The sequence below is a fragment of the Amblyomma maculatum genome, chromosome 11, assembly GCF_055883805.1.
Source record: "Amblyomma maculatum isolate TAMU_Amacu chromosome 11, ASM5588380v1, whole genome shotgun sequence".
NCBI classification, from domain to species: domain Eukaryota; kingdom Metazoa; phylum Arthropoda; class Arachnida; order Ixodida; family Ixodidae; genus Amblyomma; species Amblyomma maculatum.
This window is the reverse complement of record NC_139354.1, coordinates 84,063,643-84,081,073: the sequence shown is the minus strand read 5'-3', so window position 1 is coordinate 84,081,073 and position 17,431 is coordinate 84,063,643. Positions and strand designations below refer to the sequence as shown.

The following is a 17,431-nucleotide window of genomic DNA, read 5'->3' as shown; positions in this document are numbered from 1 at the left end:
TTTCTATCCACATTAGGAGCCAGCCAATACATGTCGTCAAAGCAGGCGAACATCACCGCTCGACACTTGGCTTGAGTAGCATATCGACCCCTGTCGAGCAATTGCAGTCGGCTCTTTTTATAGAAAAGCGCACTGTTTTGATTAGCATTAATGGCTCCTACATTACCTACGCACGTCGTAGAACATAGCGGATACGTACGTGTGCGAAAGAATACCGCGAAGAAAGAACTCCGGATTGTGCTCGCCTGACTGGACGCTGTCATTCCATATATTGAAAACATCACAAAATCATATATCGCGAAACAACGCAAGAAGAAAATACAAAAAGCGATTGCGGTTTTATTTGTAGTAAAGCGAAATACGGGGTGTTCATTATTTAAAACACGGTGCTAGAAGCTGAAAGCAAATTCCCGCACTTCCGTCTGCGGCGGACACTTTAACGGTTAAGTAACTATGCATTTTGGATCAATTGGTTCTTTCTTGATTGCCACATTTAGCGGGCACACATTTGAACTTTTACTCATTCAGAATACGTGTTGCATATGAATACAAGTGAAGACCAGTGTTACAAAAAACCACAGGATCAGCAACACGTGATTTAAATCAAACGCAATCATCGCTACCCTGTTCTCTCTTTAACGATCAAATGTTTCTTATCAAGCAAATGCCTGCTCACACAGTTTTCTTAGCCTCAAATCGTCATCTATTTCGTCGCAAGAGCGTAGTATTCATGGTGTAATAGCGTTGCAGTAAGCTTAAGTAGAGAGCTGTCGAACAAAGAATGGTAGGTTTAACGTTAAGGGATAGGAAGCGGGCAGAGTAGGTCGGATAAATAACTCGAGTTGCTGACATTCTAGTAGAAATCAAGCACAAAGCAGGACATGTAGCGCGAAGAGACTAAAACCTATGATCGCTTAAGGGAATAATCTGGATTCCAAGGGATGAAAAAAACAGAAGAGGGTTGCACAATGTCAGGCGTACTGATGAGGTTAGGAAGTTCGTACGTGTCATGTGGATGCAGCACAGGACGGTGCTAATTGGAGGAGTATGTGATAGGCCTTCGCCCAGCAGTTGGTATTGTCCCACTGATGATCACGATCAAACTCGCCTTCCTTGATGTCACCTGTCTGCTGATCAATATGCAAAACCACACCGTTTTAAAGTTTCTGACTAGCGATGCAGTGCCAAGTAATTTTTGATGCCTTAAAAGGCCTCATAATTATACTGTCATTGATCCCAGTTCATGCACCGAAAGTTTAAACAACGCAGCATTTTCTTACGGAAAAAAAAGAGCACTTAAACACCAAGGAAGCGAAGAAGTGCCGCTATTTAACCCGACTTGTATCTCGGCTAGATGGTACGCAGCTTAGAAAGGGGAAAACAAGCACACTGCAAGCCACAGCCCTCCCGGGGGTTGTGCATTGGTAAGACGCCTGACTACTGTGCCGGAGTACCCGGGTTCGATCCCGACCGCGGAGCTGCGCTTCAATGGAGGCGAAACGAAGAGGCGTCCGTGTGCTGTGCGATGACAGCGCACGTTAAGGAACCCCAGGTGGTCGAAATTACTCCGTAGCCCTCCACTACGGCCCCCCTTTCTCTCTTTTTACTTCCACTCCCACCTTCCTCCCTTCCTTTACGGCGCAGTTCAGGCGTTCGCAGAAACAACCCCGCCGGGGTGGCGCAGTGGTAAGACGCCCGACTACTGTGCCGGAGTTCCCGGGTTCGAACCCGACCTCGGCGGCTGCGTTTCGATGGAGGCGAAACGAAGTGGCGTCCGTGTGCTGTGCGATGTCAGCGCACGTTAAAGATCCCCAGGTGGTCGAAATTACTCCGTAGCCCTCCACTACGGCTCCTCTTTCTCTCTTTCCACTTTCACTCCCCCCTTCCTCCCTTCCCTTACGGCGTGGTTGCGGTGTCCACAGAAAACAAGTGAGACAGTTACCGCGCCTTTCCCTTCCTATAAATAAATCAGTTCGCAGAAACAAGTGTGACAGATACTGCGCCTTTCCCTTCCTGTGAACCAATGAAAAAAGAAAAGCCACAAGATTATGAGGCAGATATTCACCACTTATAGTGGGTTTGCCCGACACTGAAGCCGACGAGCATTCGGCACCGGACGGCAGTGGGCCTTTCGCCGAACAACTCATCTTCATACATTGCATTACGCAAGGGCCGTATCATCGCTCTCTCTTGAACTTTATTAGAACAGTTTCTTGCTTTCATTATATACCCCTTTAAATGTTTTTACATATTTCATTATGCTTCGAGGCAATAAACAACGTTATTAAAAAAAAGTAGCCTTTGCTACAAGAGAGACTCAACTTGCAGAAAGCACGTATTTCGCCGTCGAGATTTTTTTCCCCATTATATGGTCAACCCTGAGCTTTCGTGCTTTGCAACATACATTTTTGCAAACCTTACCGCTATTATGAAGGCAGAGAAAATGGCTTTGACAAAGGGTAATATTACGTCCTTAGGATGGTGTGACAGTCTGCTACTTTAAAAAAATAACAGCGCTTCTTTTTTTCTTACAGTCGTCGTTCCTTACTTCTTGTGCTTTGTTTTCTTCAGGGGCAAATCTTTGAGTGAATGTTTACTTTTTGATGCATGCTTTTTTCTACAGAACCAAACGTGTATTGAAAAAGCTGACGTTTTTCGACGCCGCACGTTTTGTAATGAACTGTAATAGTATTAAAAACGTGCTTCAGGCAAAGAATGGTGCTATACTTCGTCTCACCAGCTTGAAATGTTCGCATAAAAGATTGCATTTGCCTGTTGGTTCTGCAGCTTTGAAACCAGCACACATGATTGATTTTAAGATGAAGTTTGAGGTTTTATGTTTTATGATGAAGTGAGATGAATGAAGTGAGATGAGATGAAGTTTTATATGGGTAACTCGTGGAAAAGGATTGAGTTTCTTTGGTTTGTCCTTGTGTACTTGCCCATTCATCAGCTAGTTTCGCGTTCTTGCTCTCATTTTCATATTGGGGAACGATTCCTGCTTGAGGGTTCGGTTGGGTTGCGGGGTTTAACGTCGCAAAACAACTCGGGCTATGAGAGACGCCGTAGTGGAGGACACCGGAAACTTCGACCACCTGGGGTTCTTTAACATGGTACCCGTACTTATTAGGGCTGTTAGTTTCCACTTGCCTTGTCTCCACAGACAGGAGAAGCGCATAAAGGGATTCTATGGCTCCGCCGGGGTGGTGCAGTGGTAAGACGCCCGACTACTGTGACGGAGTACCCGGGTTCGAACCCGACCTCGGCGGCTGCGGCTCGATGGAGGCGAAACAAAGAGGCGTCCGTGTGCTGTGCGATGTCAGTGCAAGTTAAAGATCCCCAGGTGGTCTAAATTACTCTGTAGCCCTCCACTACGGCTCCTCTTTCTCTCTTTGCACTTTCACTCCCACCTTCCTCCCTTCCCTTACGGCATGGTTTAAGTGTCCACAGAAGACAGTTACCGCGCCTTTCCCTTCCAAAAAATTATTCAGTTTTTTTTCCAAAAGGATTCTATGGGGTTCTTTAAGGACGTTGCGGGTAGCATTTGTCGCAATGCGCGCTTTTCTTTAGATTATCTGTGTAGCCTATCCAGAAGGCATATTACCTAATTTGTTACTGCGGCTTTGTTTTTCATATCTTTGTATCAGCAATCTGATCAGTACTTTGTTCACCCTAGTATTTCAAGGTGTGTAAAGCGCATGCGCATCGCCTGCCGGAATTTTTTTTGTCCAATTTCACACATTAATGCAGGGCTTCATTCCGCGCACATGTTTTGCGCCATTTTCAATGAATTGCCGCCTGTGTAACACGCGAGAGACCATTAACCACTTTGTTATTCAGTGCCGTGATCTGTTTGTACTTCTGGCAGATATTGCAGCGAACGCTAAAGAAGGACATTGAAATTACGCCATACGCGTTTTTCCTTTGCGGGAAAACTGTGATGTGCCTTATGATTTGTTGATTCTGGTTAGTGTATTTAATATATGGGAAATCCGAATGATGAGCCGTTATTTTAAATCACGACTACCAGAAGTTCTTATTCCCATAGCTGCGAACTTTGGTGCGTGGAGTGTATGCTGCGCTGAAGGAGCCGCTTTCGATGCTTGTATGTGCGTCCTGGAATTTCGACATTCATATGGTAGGAATTATTGGTTTATAACGGAATTGTAGTATAACACCCAGTGATTTGAGGCATGAGTTAGTCTAGTTACGCTTCCTCAGAAGTTATTTCATGTGTAAAACAGTCTCCGCCGTCGACCACAGCCACAGCCTTCCAACCCCTGGCGCACACAAGACAACCGACCTATCTGCTACGCCTGTGGAGTCGCCGGCCATGTGGCTCGTTTGTGCCGCAATCGTGGCCCTCGTCCCTACGACTATACACGTGAGCCGATGTACAATCTTCCCCCGTCCCCCTCGCCCGTGTTCCCTGAGCCTCCTCCGCAGTCCTCTTCAAGTTACGATCGCCGCTCCCACCGCTCACCTTCTCCTGGCCGTCGTTCCCATTCTCCGATGCTCCGCCGCCAATCAGCCGTTCACACGGAAAACTAACGGCCGCAGTTCCGGAGGCAAGAACTGCGCCGTCAGGGACCAACTCAAGACCTGTTTCCGTACCAGCCAACATTATTACCGTATTCATTGAGGGAGTTCCTGTCAAAGCACTTGTAGACACTGGCGCAGCCGTTTCAGTTCTTAATTACGCCCTCTGTCGCAAACTCAAAAAGGCAATGACGCCGCTTCCTGCCGCTTCTCTTCGCACCGCCAGCGCTCAGGACATTCGACCATTAGCCGCCTGCACCGCCCGCCTTGTCATCGACAACGTTCAAAACACAATAGAATTCCTCGTTCTCGCCCGCTCATCACACGACGTCATCCTTGGTTGGGACTTCCTCTCCAATCATAGCGCCATAATAGACTGCGCCCATGCTGAACTTGAGTTATCACCCCTCAGTGACTCTTCTTTCGACACGTCCGCTGCTGCTGCCGCTACCGTGCACGTCGCAGAGGACACCGACGTTCCGCCTTTCTCCTCAGTGCTTGTGCCTCTTTATTGTGCTGCTCTTTCCGACGCCACTGTTATCTACACACCCTCGTTGCGATGCACTGACCAAAAATCCGTGTTGCTGCCCCATGGTGTGCTGACAATTTTTCGCAGCTCAAGTGCTATTTTTGTTTGTAACCCGTGCCCCTGCCCTACCACTTCACTTCGTGGCCAGTCACTGGGTAGTGTTGTTTTGCTCGATTCCACTCCCACCTATCCCTTCGTCGATACCACCGCCAGCCTCCACAACAGTGCCATAACGCCTATTCCTGTCGGCACTCCATCATCCCTCGAAGTTTTCCATCGGTCCATCGACGCTGGCCTGACGCCCTTACAACGAGCCCAGCTTGTCGCCATCCTACAACGTTTCGCGACTTCGTTCGACTCCCAGAAACCTTCGTTGAGGCGCACAACTACCGTTACTCACCGTATTGATACCGGCACCCATGCCCCTTTGCGCCAGCGTTTGTACCGTGTTTCAGCCGCCGAGCGCCGCATTATTGACGAACAGGTGACCGGCGTGCTCCAGCGCAACGTGATGCAACCGTCGCACAGCCCTTGGGCGTCTCCGGTCGTCCTGGTCAAGAAACAAAGACGGTTCCATCCGATTCCGCATAGATTACCGCCGACTGAACAAGATCACGTGCAAGGACGTTTATCCTCTTCCTCGTATCGACGACGCCCTTGACTGCCTGCAGGGAGCTGAGTTCTCTTCTTCAATAGACCTGCGTTCCGGCTACTGGCAGGTGCCGATGGCAGAGGCCGATCACCTGAAACCGCTTTCGTCACACCCGATGGGCTCCATGAGTTTAATGTGACTGTGCAATGCCCCTGCCACATTCGAACGCAGTATGGACAACCTACTCAGAGGGCTCAAATGGCACACTTGCCTTTGTTACCTTGACGACGTTGTCATCTTTTCCCCATATTTTCCATCTCACCTCCAGCGCCTTGAGACACTTCTTCGATGCCTTACCGACGCTGGCCTCCAATTAAATTTAAAGAAGTGCCGTTTTGGAGCACGGCAGCTTACCATTCTCGGACATGTCTATTTCTTCCCGATCCGGCAAAATTTCGAGCTGTGGCAGAATTTCCCAAACCAACAGATGTGATAGAACTCCGCTGCTTCGTCGGCCTCTGCTCGTACTTCCTCCGCTTCGTTCGCAATTTCGCCACAATAATCGACTCTCTCACCAAGCTTCTGTCCAGCCACGATCTTTCAGCCTGGTCTCCGCACTGTGATGATGCCTTCGCGACACTCCGCCACCTTGTGACGACTCCGGCAATCCCTGCGTCATTCCGACCCTTAACCCACGGAAATCCACACTGATGCCAGCGGCGTCGGCTTCGGCGCAGTACTCGCTCAGCGGAAGTCTGGCTTTGATGAGTACTTTGTCGCTTACGCCAGTCAAACCCTAACAGAAGCTGAAGCAAACTTTTCCGTCACTGAGAAAGAGTGTCTCGCTATTCTCTGGGCAATAGCAAAATTTCGCTCCTACTTGTATTGCCGTTCCTTTGATGTCGTCACCGATCATCACTCCCTCTGCTGGCTGTCTTCTTTGAAAGATCCTTCTGGTCGACTGGCCCATTGGGCTTTGAGGCTCCAAGAATACGACATTAACGTCATCTATCGCTCTGGCCGTAAACATGCCGATGCTGATGCTCTATCATGTTCTCCCTTGCCGGCTGAAGCCACTGCTGCTATATCCGTTCTACATCCCACCGACATGCCCACCGATATGACTTTCGAGCAACGCAAAGACGCATGGATCGCTTCACTCCTGGATTTTTTATCTGGCCGCACTTCACGACCTCGTTGCCGCGCTCTCCGTCGCCAGTCTCACCATTTCGCCATCAGAGACGAGCTCCTCTACCGTGGGAATTACCTTCCGGATGGTAGAAAGTGGCTGCTTGTAATTCCGACCGATCTGCGCTCAATGATTTGCTCCCATTACCACGACGATCCCCAGCGTGCCCACACTGGCTTATTAAAACCTTCACTCGCGTGCGACAGCGGTACTACTGGTGTGGGATGTACCGTTATGTTCGTCGGTTCGTCCAATCCTGCCAATAGTGTCAGCACCGAAAACACCCACCTCGCCAACCCGCCGCTCCTCTGCAGCCGCTGACCTGCCCAGCTCAGCATTTTGAGCGCGTTGGAATCGACCTATACGGCCCGCTTCCTAGCACATCAACAGGCAATCGCTTGATCACCGTTGCAATCTATCATCTCACAAGCTACGCCGAAACGGCGCCCTTGACATTTGCGCCAAGACATTTCCTCCTTCATCCTCCATCATATAATTCTTCGCCACGGGGCTCCCCAAGAACTGCTGAGTGAGAGAGGTCCCGCCTTTCTTTCTGAAGTTGTCGAAGCTGTTCTTAGAGAATGCAAAATCGTTCACCGTGCCCCCTCCGCGTACCATCCGCGAACAAATGAAATGGTTGAGCGTTTTAACCACACCATGGGCGACATGCTGGCAATGTATGTCACTTCCGACCACTCCAACTGGGACCGCGCTCTTCCAATCGCCACATTCGCTTATACCTCTGCCAAACAAGCAACCACCCATGGACACTATTTTTCCGAATTCACGACTGTTTCACAAGCTGCAACGTATGCTGCAGAATGCCGCTAGCTTGCCCGGTCCTTCACTTCTCACGCTCGCCAACAGCAGAAAACCACCCGAGATCAATCTGCACTTCTTCCTACTTACCGTACAGACTCTTCGGTCTGGCAATGGGTGCCTTCCTCCAGTCCCGGCCTTTCATCCAAACTTCTGAGCAAGTATCAGGGCCCCTACCATATTGTCAAGCAAACATCCCCCGTCAACTACCTCATCAAACCCCTTACGCCACCCACTGACCACCGTCGCCGCAATCGTGAAATAGTACACAGTAACCGTCTGAAACCTTACTACGATCCGGCCATCGTCACATCGTCATGAGCCGCCAGGATGGCGTCTTTTCGCCCAGGGGAAGTTGTAAAATAGATATTCGGCTCTGATATGTTCAGCGCCTGATGCTGAAGAGGACGACAAGCATGTTAAACGCGCGTGACGGTCAGGAAAGAAAACGACGACGAAGCTCGCTTCGACGCTCGTGCGAGTGCTGACAAACGTCTCACGACTGATCATAGAACGTTACATTGACTGTTGACGTATCGCCCTGTTCAAGGTCCTCTACAACACATGCAATAAAAAAAACCCGCAGAGGCCAACTGATTCGCGCTTCGGGCTGCGGATCGGAGCGTCAGAGGTTCCATTTCCGGAGGAGACATTTTTTGTCTTTTACGTCGGTTAGCAGTTAGTGCGAACATTTCCGCAGCACGTGCGAACTAAGGGAGTCGATGCTATTTAAGCAATACAATGTTTTTATTTTTGTTTGTTGTTTAAAAAAAGAAAGGTTCAGCTTGCACTTGGAAGGATAGTGCCTGCTCCTTCCACATAATTTTGCCATGGATAACTAAGCGTCTTGTAGAATTATACAGGGGTACACGTAGCTGCTAGCACCACTGCGTACGTTTGCAGCTCAGAGATGGTGATTCAGATACAGCTATGTGTTCCAGCAACAGAAAATAACTGCTTATTATTCTGCTATGCAAAACTCTATAGAAATGAATATATTAAACCAATGATAATGCCTAGTGGTTAAATCCGTGCGTAATTACGTGTATTTATGCGACAGTGGTACACGGTAAGAGTTTTCCGCGTACTTTCCAGCGCCGAAATTTAACGTTTAATGCTAGAACCCTAGCTAGTGAAGCTAGTTTAGCAGTGCTGTTAGAGGAACTAGAGGGCGAGAAATGGGATGTCATAGGGCTTAGTGAGGTTAGGAGGCCGAATGAGGCATACACTGTACTGAAGGATGGGCATGTACTGTGTTATCGAGGTTTACCAGAGAGGCGACAACTAGGAGTAGGTTTCCTTGTCAATAAGTATATAGCGGGTAATATAGATGAATTCTATAGTATTAATGAGAGGGTTGCAGGCATCGTAATTAGGCTTAATAAGCGGTATAAACTGAAGGTTGTACAGGCCTATGCACCTACATGTAGTTATGATGACCAGGCAGTTGAAAGCTTCTATGAAGATGTAGAATCGGCAATGCGAAAAGTAAAGACGCAGTATATTGTACTAATGGGCGACTTCAATGCCAAGGTAGGGAAAAAGCAGGCAGGAGACAAGGCAGTAGGTGACTATGGCATTGGTTTTAGAAATAGCAGGGGGGAGTTACTAGTTGAGTTTGCAGAGCGCAATAACTTACGAATCATGAATACCTCCCTCAGCAAACTGAAGAACCGGAAATGGGCATGGAAAAGTCCTAACGGAGAGACTAAAAATGAAATCGACTTCATAATAAGTTCAACCCCCGCCAATATGCAAGATGTAGAGGTAATCGGGAAAGTGCGATGCAGTGACCATAGAATGGTGAGGTCCAAAATTAGCCTAAATCTGAAGAAGGAACGCAACAGATTAGTTAGAAAGAAACCCATCAACAAATTATCGCTGAGGGGGAGGGCAGAAGAGTTCAGGATCTCGCTACAAAATAGGTATTCAGCTCTAACTGAGGATGGCGACATTACCATAGAGACAAGGAACAATAATTTCAGAGATATCATTACTGAGTGCGCGGTAGAAGTAGGCGATAGGATAGTTAGAGAGGATACCGGTGTCTAAGGAGACGAAAGATTTGATTAAGAAACGCCAGAGTATGAAAGCTTCCAATCCAACAGACCATATCTAATTGGCCGAGATATCAAAGCTAATCAATGAGCGCAAGGTGGCCGATATAAGGAAGTATAACATGGAGAAAGTTGAGCATGTTTTAAAGAACGGGGGAAGCCTTAAAGCGGTAAAGAAGAAATTGGGCATAGGCAAAAACCAGATGTATGCGATAAAGGACAAGGCGGGCAACGTTATCACTAATATGAACAAGATAGTCAAAGTAGCCGAGGAGTTCTATACAGATCTCTACAGCAGCCAAATTAGTCAGGACCGTATTGAGATTGACGGTAGGGAAAAACAGTCAGACGTTCCACCAGTGACGAAGGACGAGGTCAAAAAAACACTAGAAACTATGAAAAGGGGGAAATCAGCTGGAGAGGATCAGATAACTACAGATTTGCTGAAGGAAGGGGGGATATCGTGCTAGAAATACTGGCCACCCTGTATACGCAGTGCCTGGTGTCATCGACAGTACCGTAACCATGGAAGAATGCAAACATTATCCTCATTCACAAGAAAGGGGACTCTAAGGACCTTTAAAATTACAGACCAATCAGCTTACTGCCTGTTACGTATAAGGTATTTACTAAGGCAATCGCTAATAGAATCAGGACAACCTTAGACTGCAATCAAGCAAAGGATCAAGCAGGATTTCTGAAACGGTACTCTGCTATCGATCATATCCATACCATCAATCAGGTGATAGAAAAATGCTTGGAATATAGCCAGCACTTATAGATAGCATTCATTGATTACAAAAAAGCATTTCACTCAGTTGAAACCTCGGCGGTGATGCAGGCATTGCGAAATCAGGGGGTGGAGGGGCCTACGTGAAAGTGCTGGAAGGTATATATAGTGGCGGCACAGCTACCATAGTTCTGCATAAAGAAAGTAACAAAATTCCCATAAAGAAAGGTGTTAGGCAAGGAGACACAATCTCCCCAGTACCATTCACAGCTTGTTTAGAGAAAGTATTCAGAGACTTGGAATGGGAGCAGTTAGGGATAAGGGTAGATGGAGAATACCTTAGTAATCTGCGATTTGCTGATGACATTGCCTTGCTAAGCAACTCGGGGGATGAACGGCAAATAATAATTGATGAACTAGACAGGAAAAGTAAAACGGCAGGCTTGAAAATCAATATTCAGAAGACTAAGGTGATGTTCAACAGCTCGGGAAGGAACAGCAGTTTACATTGGGTAGCGAAATACTGGAAGTAGTAGGCGAATATGTCTACTTAGGACAGGTAGTATCCGCAGATCCGGACCATGAAAAGGAAATAATAAGAAGAATAAGACTGGGATGGAGCGCATTTGGCAAGCACTCGCAGATTATGACTAGAAGCTTATCGGTATCGCTCAAGAGGAAAATATACAACAGTTGCATCTTGCCTGTACTCACCTATGGGGCTGAAACGTGGGGCTAACCAAGAGAGTTCTACTTAAGTTGAGGACAACCCAAAGGGCTATGGAACGAAAAATGGTAGGGGTAACATTAAGAGATAGAAAGCGTGCAGAGTGGGTAAGAGAAATAACTCAAGTTACCGACATTCTAGTGGAAATTAACAAGAAATGGGCATGGGTAGGACATGTAGTGCGAAGAAAGGATAACCAATGGTCGTTAGGGTAACAAACTGGATTCCAAGGGAAGGAAAGCGTAGCAGGGGGCGGCAGAAAGTTAGGTGGGCGGATGAGATTAAGAACATAGCGAGACTGTAGCGCAAAGCAGACAGGACACACGAGCAGAACGAACAACACGAGCGCTAACTTCCAACAATCTTTATTTCAGACATACAGCACATTTATACGCCAAAGATAGGAAATCACTTGTGCTGACAGTATCACCGCCGGAGAAAAGAGAGTTCTTTATCGCATAAACTAATAGACGGAGTGCTAACACAAGTCTCTCCGCAAGCATTTACCTTCTCAGCTTCAATTATGATTCGCGTGGTCATGTCAAAATTTCTTGCTACCACAACTGCTTGTTCCAAGTACGGTTTGCAAGTTTTCGATTCTCAAGAAAGAATATGATCAACAAGAGTACTACCCTTCCCATTCTTGACGTTACGTGCGTGTTCCATTAATCGCTGATTTAGGCACCGTCCTGTCTGTCCGATGTAGTGGCCACCGCATGATAAAGGTATCTTGTACACAACACCTTCAATGCAACTGACGTAAGGCTTCAGATGACGAGTCGGGCAAGCTCGTGCTCCGTTACTGTTTGATTTGCAAATCTTTCACAAGGAAGCGAGTTTTGGAGCTGAAAATACGACAGTTGTGTTTGCCCTACGTCCAATTCTCTTTAGATTATGTGAAATTCTGTGCATATACGGCATAACAACAAAGCGTTTTCTTCCATCGGACAACGGAGGCTGTTGACACTGATACTATTGAATTTTCTCAGAAGTTTCTCGGCGACAGATACCTGGACATCGGCAGGGTACCCAGCATTATTCAACCTTGTGGATTGCTCTTTAAAACTTTCAGTTATCTTGTGGGTACACGACTTTTTCAGAGAGTTCTGGAAACACATGCTGACGATGGCTCTTTTTACGAGTTTTGAATGTGCGGAATGATACGGCAGTACAGGTTTATTACTGCGAGGCTGGTAGGCCCAGCAAATGCGATTAGGGTGGAAGGTGAAGATGAGGTCTAAAAACCTGATAGTGTCATTTACTGGCAATTCAGTGGTTAAAACCAGTGGGTCTAAACATTCCTTCATCACGGTCATAATGTTAATGGCCTTTGACTCTAATGAGCCAGAGTCACCCACAAGTCGTGTACCCAGAAGATAACTGAAAGTTTTAAAGAGCATTCCATAAGGTTGACTAATGCTGGGTACCCTGCCGATGTCCAGGTATCTGTCGCCGAGAAACTTCTGAGAAAATTCAATAGTAATCAGTGTCAACAGCCTCCGTTGTCCGATGAAAGAAAACGCTTTGTTGTTATGCCGTATATGCACATAATTTCACATAATCTAAAGAGAATTGGACGTAGGGCAAACACAACTGTCGTATTTTCAGCTCCAAAAAAAAAAAAACTCGCTTCCTTGTGCAAGATTGGTAAATCAAATAGTAACGAAGCAGGAGCTTGCACGACTCGTCATCTGAAGCCTTACGTCAGTTGCATTGAAGGTGTTGTGTACAAGATACCTTTATCATGCGGTGGCCACTACATCGGACAGACAGGACGGTGCCTAAATCAGCGATTAATGGAACACGCACGTAACGTCAAGAATGGGAAGGGTAGTACTCTTGTTGATCATATTCTTTCTTGTGAATCGAAAACTTGCAAACCGTACTTGGAACAAACAGTTGTGCTAGCAAGAAATTTTGACATGACCACGCGAATGATAATTGAAGCTGAGAAGGTAAATGCTTGCGGAGAGACTTGTGTTAGCACTCCGTCTATTAGTTTATGCGATAAAGAACTCTCTTTTCTCCGGCGGTGATACTGTCAGCACAAGTGATTTCCTATCTTTGGCGTATAAATGTGCTGCATATCTGAAATAAAGATTGTTGGAAGTTAGCGCTCGTGTTCGTTCTTCTCGTGTGTCCTGTCTACTTTGCGCTACAGTCTTGCTATGTTCACGCACCAACAAGCCCAAAAAGCCACCCTTTTGAGATTAAGAAGTTCGCAGGGGTCAAATGGATGCTGCTAGCACAGAACCGGGTTAAGTGGTAAAATATGGGATAGGCCTTCACCCTGCAGTGGGTATAATCAGCCTGATGATGATGAGGAACGCGTAGCTTTATGCGAAAAAAATAAGGTGGTAGAAGCATTCTGATTGCTGACCTAAAGAAAGGACGTGGCCTACATTTCATACAGTTTAGCCGCGCAATTAGTTCAGTGGCTGAGGTTTGAAATTATACACCGTGGAGAGCAAATGTTTAGCTGATTTCGAGAAACACGCATAGCAAACAATGCGTGCATTGGAGTGAACCGAAATGGAGCCTGGAGTCTGCGGAGCACAGTACTTTGAGATTTTCAAACCATTTTGCATGTTATTTCCTGGCTTCCTTTTGGCCACATCTATAGTTTCTGCATTAGATAGAGCTAAAGTATTTGTGAAGAGTGACTTTATATCATCCAAATAGGTAGGCCTAAGGTGACTACAACACAGAGAGCAACCGAACGAAAAGGGTCAGGTGTAACGTTAAGATATCGGCAGCGTAAAGCGTGGCACATAAATAACTCGAGTTAATGGCATTCTTATCGAAATCAGTAATAAATGGACATGGGTAGGGCATGTAGTGCGTAGAGAGGATAACCGATTGTCGCTAAGGGCGAGAAATTGGATTCCATTGGAGGAAAGCGCAGCAGGGGTGGCAGAAAATTAGGTGGGCGGATTAGTTTGAGAAATCTGCAGGGATCACCTGGATGCAGCCAGCACAAAGCCGCATTAATTGGAAGAATAGGAGATGCCTCCCTCCTGCAATATGTATAGTCCGGCTGATGATGAGATTGGTGGATTGGGAATCCAGTAGTGAGATCTAGTGTATATCTTTCGACGAATCTGGTGAGAAGAATCCCATAAGTTCAGAATCGGCTCAGAAATAGGTTCAGAATCGAATGTATTTAATTGAGTGCAGTTATACTTAGGTTATTTCACATTCTTTATTAGGTAGGTTGCGTGGCATGAGGAATACTTTATCTGCCAATGCGTGCATCGCCAACCGCGAAATGGCGCGTCGCCGAAATGCAGGGATGCCAGGCGATAACTAAAAAGCTGACTTTTCTTATGAACAACCAGAAAAAGATCCGTGAGATATATTTATTTTTCAGTGGCGTTCAAGTGTACAATGTCTTCGGACTAATAGGCGTCATTTGTACACACAAAGAAAAGCGTCTGAACGCTGCTTTAGCCTGAAATGAAACCTTTCCGAAGACAACGCAAGCATGGATATAACGGCGCATGGCATCGTAAACCATTTGTATACTCTCATAATCGGTTCCTTCGCTATACTTCTTTTGCTGATGCGCCGAAAACATATAGGAAAATTTGGGATTTAGGCGCCACCAACTACTTCCTAGAAATTAGTAGCTTTTCTTTAGGAACCGCGCAGAGTATCAAAGGCGCGTTGGGTCTTATCGGGCTAGATCCAGCTCATTAGATCTTAACCGCGGGCGATGAATTTCGAAACAGCTCACACAGGCCAACAACAGTTATGCCGAAAACGGCCATGCTGAACATTGATGAATATTGCGCACTCATGTGGGCTTACTGCTAATTAATTCTAAATATGTTAAGTTATCGAGATTGACCATTGAAAGCTAACGGAGGAAAAGTGAAATTGCTGAATGCACATGCGGCTTAAAAACATACGAGAGTAGAAAACTAAAAACAAATTATTAACCAGGACGCTTAGTGCTGTGCAAGGGTCCCTGAAGAAATGTAGAGTAGCCATATATTTTCATACAAAAATGCGGGTATGATGAAGTGGGTTTAAAGTGTGAACGCGACATGGACTGCAGAAGCTGTCGGCATGGAACACTCCGGAATAATGTCGACTCTCCAACAGCGTTAACATGCAGTGCCATATTGCACAGGAGAGATACGACTTGTATTTTGTCTTCCTTGGAGCGAGGCCACCGCGGCCGTAATCGGGTCAGTTTGCTCGGGTTCAGAAGTCTGCATTCAGGGAGTAAGATAGAAGGTAAAAAATTTCAGCTGAAAGTTATTTTATTCACCTTCTATGTTCAGTGCATCGTATTTTACACTGCAATTCAGAATGTGCCGGGCATGCACAGGTTCAGGCCCAGTAAATGCAACACGCTATGCTGATTAATTCGTAACGTAAAGAAGACGGGGCTTGCGCTCGAGCCGCGTGGTCTTCGCCTAGTTCGCGTGCATGGCTGGTCTTGCTGATCGGTGACTGCCGTTACGCCTTCTCCAGTTATCAAGCCTTATAGAAATAAGTCCCCACCTTACCTTTGGCGCCGGTGCCGGTTAAGATCCCTCCTCTGGCCCTGGAACTGCGCAGTCTCACGTTATACCACCTCCTGCGAGGCATTAAGACCACCAAGCGTATAAGTTGGCTCAGCCGTAATTTGCCCCGGCTCCATCCGCCACCGAGACCTCGCCATCCTCAGCGGCATTGACGTTCATCACGTTCAGGATTGGCTCACATCCTATGAGCGGGTGAGCGCTTTTAACAAATGGAACGCGGAAGCCGAGATGAACAGTGCAATTTTCTTTCACTGGCATAGAAAATTCATGGTTTCGAAAATATCAAGCGGATATTCCATAATGATCCGCTTTCAAAGCCAGTTCTCTCATGCTTTCGGGCGTCCAGCTGTAAGAAATCTTCGCCCTGAACAGCGCTCGCGTGCGTGCTCTCAGCAGGTTGGCGAGAATTTTGCCAGTTACACAAAGAATGTCATTGACTTGTGCTAGCTTCTGAATGCGCAGAAATCGGAAGCCCGCATGATCAAGCACAATCTGAAAGGAATCGGCGAAGACGTCTTTCAGATGTTACTAGAGCGAGACCTGCGTGCCGTCGCAGAGGTTATCACACTATGTCAAAGTTTTCATGATCTATGGAAGCAGGGAGCCCTGCCTTGCGAACACACCACGCACTGAGGTGCTTGCTGGCCTTACAGACGCAAGCGAACAGTCTGCGCTCTTGCCGCATATCAAGAGATATTTTCTTGGAGTTGCTCGACAGCTGTCCCTTATTTCCCTTTATGAATAGTTTTCATCACACTAGCTCCCAGTCTGCGCCAGAGTATTCAGGAGTAGGTCGCTGAAGCTCTTCTTCCAGCCCCTCAACGCATGCCTGTCATTGCCCTGTTGACATATGCAGCCGTTGCTGCCCAATCACCACCTTCATAGGCTCCGCCTCGACCACCTGCCTATGTTCAGCCTCCTGCCCCCGCTAGAGAACCCGCATAATGTGTTCGACCGCCTGCTCAAATGGCGAAGTCTTGGCACACTTTTGCGGCTTCCCAGTTCATGTGGTACGAAACTGACGTCGACACATATACGTTTCTCGCCCGCTTGCCGACGTTTCCGGCTACTGGAACCAGCGCCAGTACTGTTCTCTTGCCGAACCGTCGCAAGGGCATTGCGTCTCCTAAGCACATTGCCTCTGGTCGCCGTGCACCTCCGCCGCGTCGGTGTTCTCTGCTGCGTCGCCGTCCCTCAGCCACCCAAGAAAAAAAATTAGGCGCCAGAGTACCTCAGGCCAGAACTGCGCTTTTCTAGAAATTTAAAGGGCCTCAGGTATCTACAGCTAAATTAACTGAAGTTTTTATGGATGGTATCTCTAATGGCTGCAGCCCTTTGCTCCATTTTGAGGAACTTGAAAACGCCCCTTTCCGACCTGTCGTTACGAAGTGCGAGTGCGCATCTCATTCAGTAGTCAGCTGCTTGTACTGCTCGAGTACTCATCAAAGATATTTTGTATACAATCGAATTCATAATTTTGCCATCATTTTCACATGCTATCATCTTGGGCTGGGACATCCTATCGCTTCGCGAGGCATTAATAGATTGTACCCGTGGTCAAATGGCGCTCTGTGCGTTGCAGTCCCGTGCCGGACACTGAGCTTTTTGATGCCTTTGGTTCTGTGAAACTTCTTGTCGCCGACAGTGCTAAAGTTCCTGCGTGCTGATTTATGATTTCATCTCTCACCTGTCACTCTATTTACGATCAAAGCGT

General features: G+C 47.0%; 1 protein-coding gene across 1 annotated transcript in view; it reads left to right on the top strand.

Annotated features, from left to right (window-relative positions):
* Positions 1–17,431, top strand: part of LOC146174289 (neprilysin-1-like) — a 96,324-nt gene that overhangs the window by 26,609 nt on the left and 52,284 nt on the right. The gene's annotated exons all lie outside the window — the stretch shown is intronic.